Source organism: Aquarana catesbeiana, linkage group LG12 (genome assembly GCF_042186555.1).
Source record: "Aquarana catesbeiana isolate 2022-GZ linkage group LG12, ASM4218655v1, whole genome shotgun sequence".
Taxonomy (NCBI): domain Eukaryota; kingdom Metazoa; phylum Chordata; class Amphibia; order Anura; family Ranidae; genus Aquarana; species Aquarana catesbeiana.
This window is the reverse complement of record NC_133335.1, coordinates 66,189,507-66,192,006: the sequence shown is the minus strand read 5'-3', so window position 1 is coordinate 66,192,006 and position 2,500 is coordinate 66,189,507. Positions and strand designations below refer to the sequence as shown.

Sequence of the window (2,500 nt, the reverse complement as noted above, 5' to 3'; positions counted from 1 at the left end):
ATGACACTGCTATGTGAGATACAGTCGCCAAGCTTTGCAGCAAAGGCCCCAGCGAGATTTGAACTCGCGACCCCTGGTTTACAAGACCAGTGCTCTAACCCCTGAGCTATGGAGCCCTTTTTGTCAGCATTGAACACAAGTTTTTTTTTGTACTAGAGGTTCAGCGGTAGACGAGCTGAAGAATGTAAATGCAAGCAAAGAAAAGCTTAAAAGCTGTCAGAAGTGGGATTCGAACCCACGCCTCCAGGTGAGACTGCGACCTGAACGCAGCGCCTTAGACCGCTCGGCCATCCTGACCTGTGATGGTTGTCATTTGGTGAGACCGACGACGCTCACAGGTTGATCTAATGTGCCCGTAAAATAAATCCGCTGAAGGTTACTTGATGGAGAAATTGCGATAGAAGCAGCTTTACCCTTATCACCATTCCTTGCTACCTACATCATTTCCAATGCGTTGGAATGAAAGAACAAAACTGGATGTTAGAAGTGCACGCTCAGAAAACAAGCATCTTGCTGTTAACAAGAGATGGCCGTTTGCTTCAAGTGCACTTTTCCTTGGATGCAGAATTAGAAAGTGGGTGTTTCTAGTAGATATTGTCTAATTCAAGATCTCTGGAAAGTCAAGTCGTCCTAACGTTTTGATTTCCTAATCTAGAGGCCTTCGAACGTTTCCACCCTAACGTTTCCTTGGGACTTTGGGGAAAAATTCTTATGACGCTGCTATGTGAGAAACAGTCGCCAAGCTTTGCAGCAAAGGCCCCAGGGAGATTTGAACTCGCGACCCCTGGTTTACAAGACCAGTGCTCTAACCCCTGAGCTATGGAGCCCTTTTTGTCAGTGTTGAACACAAGTTCTTTTTTTGTACTAGAGGTTCAGCGGTAGACGAGCTGAAGAATGTAAATGCAAGCAAAGAAAAGCTTAAAAGCTGTCAGAAGTGGGATTCGAACCCACGCCTCCAGGGAAGACTGCGACCTGAACGCAGCGCCTTAGACCGCTCGGCCATCCTGACCTGTGATGCTTGTCATTGGGTGAGACCGACGACGCTCACAGGTTGATCTAATGTGCCCGTAAAATAAATCCGCTGAAGGTTACTTGATGGAGAAATTGCGATAGAAGCAGCTTTACCCTTATCACCATTCCTTGCTACCTACATCATTTCCAATGCGTTGGAATGAAAGAACAATACTGGATGTTAGAAGTGCACGCTCAGAAAACCAGCATCTTGCTGTTAACAAGAGATGGCCGTTTGCTTCAAGTGCACTTTTCCTTGGATGCAGAATTAGAAAGTGGGTGTTTCTAGTAGATATTGTCTAATTCAAGATCTCTGGAAAGTCAAGTCGTCCTAACGTTTTGATTTCCTAATCTAGAGGCCTTCGAACGTTTCCACCCTAACGTTTCCTTGGGACTTTGGGGAAAAATTCTTATGACGCTGCTATGTGAGATACAGTCGCCAAGCTTTGCAGCAAAGGCCCCAGCGAGATTTGAACTCGCGACCCCTGGTTTACAAGACCAGTGCTCTAACCCCTGAGCTATGGAGCCCTTTTTGTCAGCATTGAACACAAGTTTTTTTTTGTACTAGAGGTTCAGCGGTAGACGAGCTGAAGAATGTAAATGCAAGCAAAGAAAAGCTTAAAAGCTGTCAGAAGTGGGATTCGAACCCACGCCTCCAGGTGAGACTGCGACCTGAACGCAGCGCCTTAGACCGCTCGGCCATCCTGACCTGTGATGCTTGTCATTTGGTGAGACCGACGACGCTCACAGGTTGATCTAATGTGCCCGTAAAATAAATCCGCTGAAGGTTACTTGATGGAGAAATTGCGATAGAAGCAGCTTTACCCTTATCACCATTCCTTGCTACCTACATCATTTCCAATGCGTTGGAATGAAAGAACAAAACTGGATGTTAGAAGTGCACGCTCAGAAAACAAGCATCTTGCTGTTAACAAGAGATGGCCGTTTGCTTCAAGTGCACTTTTCCTTGGATGCAGAATTAGAAAGTGGGTGTTTCTAGTAGATATTGTCTAATTCAAGATCTCTGGAAAGTCAAGTCGTCCTAATGTTTTGATTTCCTAATCTAGAGGCCTTCGAACGTTTCCACCCTAACGTTTTCTTGGGACTTTGGGGAAAAATTCTTATGACGCTGCTATGTGAGATACAGTCGCCAAGCTTTGCAGCAAAGGCCCCAGTGAGATTTGAACTCGCGACCCCTGGTTTACAAGACCAGTGCTCTAACCCCTGAGCTAACGTTTCCTTGGGACTTTGGGGAAAAATTCTCATGACGCTGCTATGTGAGATACAGTCGCCAAGCTTTGCAGCAAAGGCCCCAGCGAGATTTGAACTCGCGACCCCTGGTTTACAAGACCAGTGCTCTAACCCCTGAGCTATGGAGCCCTTTTTGTCAGCATTGAACACAAGTTCTTTTTTTGTACTAGAGGTTCAGCGGTAGACGAGCTGAAGAATGTAAATGCAAGCAAAGAAAAGCTTAAAAGCTGTCAGAAGT

The 2,500-nt window shown here is 45.9% G+C and overlaps 8 non-coding genes across 8 annotated transcripts in view; all 8 read right to left on the bottom strand.

Annotated features, from left to right (window-relative positions):
- Window positions 1–43: 43 nt before the first annotated feature.
- Window positions 44–116, bottom strand: TRNAT-UGU (transfer RNA threonine (anticodon UGU)). Its single transcript has one exon. It is a non-coding gene; the product is annotated as a tRNA-Thr (tRNA).
- Window positions 117–214: 98 nt separating this feature from the next.
- TRNAL-CAG (transfer RNA leucine (anticodon CAG)) lies at window positions 215–297 on the bottom strand. Its single transcript has one exon. It is a non-coding gene; the product is annotated as a tRNA-Leu (tRNA).
- Window positions 298–754: 457 nt separating this feature from the next.
- Window positions 755–827, bottom strand: TRNAT-UGU (transfer RNA threonine (anticodon UGU)). Its single transcript has one exon. It is a non-coding gene; the product is annotated as a tRNA-Thr (tRNA).
- A 99-nt stretch (window positions 828–926) lies between these two features.
- On the bottom strand, window positions 927–1,009 carry TRNAL-CAG (transfer RNA leucine (anticodon CAG)). The gene has a single exon. It is a non-coding gene; the product is annotated as a tRNA-Leu (tRNA).
- A 457-nt stretch (window positions 1,010–1,466) lies between these two features.
- TRNAT-UGU (transfer RNA threonine (anticodon UGU)) lies at window positions 1,467–1,539 on the bottom strand. Its single transcript has one exon. It is a non-coding gene; the product is annotated as a tRNA-Thr (tRNA).
- A 98-nt stretch (window positions 1,540–1,637) lies between these two features.
- TRNAL-CAG (transfer RNA leucine (anticodon CAG)) lies at window positions 1,638–1,720 on the bottom strand. Its single transcript has one exon. It is a non-coding gene; the product is annotated as a tRNA-Leu (tRNA).
- Window positions 1,721–2,318: 598 nt separating this feature from the next.
- On the bottom strand, window positions 2,319–2,391 carry TRNAT-UGU (transfer RNA threonine (anticodon UGU)). Its single transcript has one exon. It is a non-coding gene; the product is annotated as a tRNA-Thr (tRNA).
- Window positions 2,392–2,490: 99 nt separating this feature from the next.
- TRNAL-CAG (transfer RNA leucine (anticodon CAG)) overlaps window positions 2,491–2,500 on the bottom strand; it is an 83-nt gene continuing 73 nt past the window's right edge. The window contains exon 1 of the tRNA in view: window positions 2,491–2,500. This exon is cut by the window's right edge and continues 73 nt beyond it. This is a non-coding gene — a tRNA (tRNA-Leu).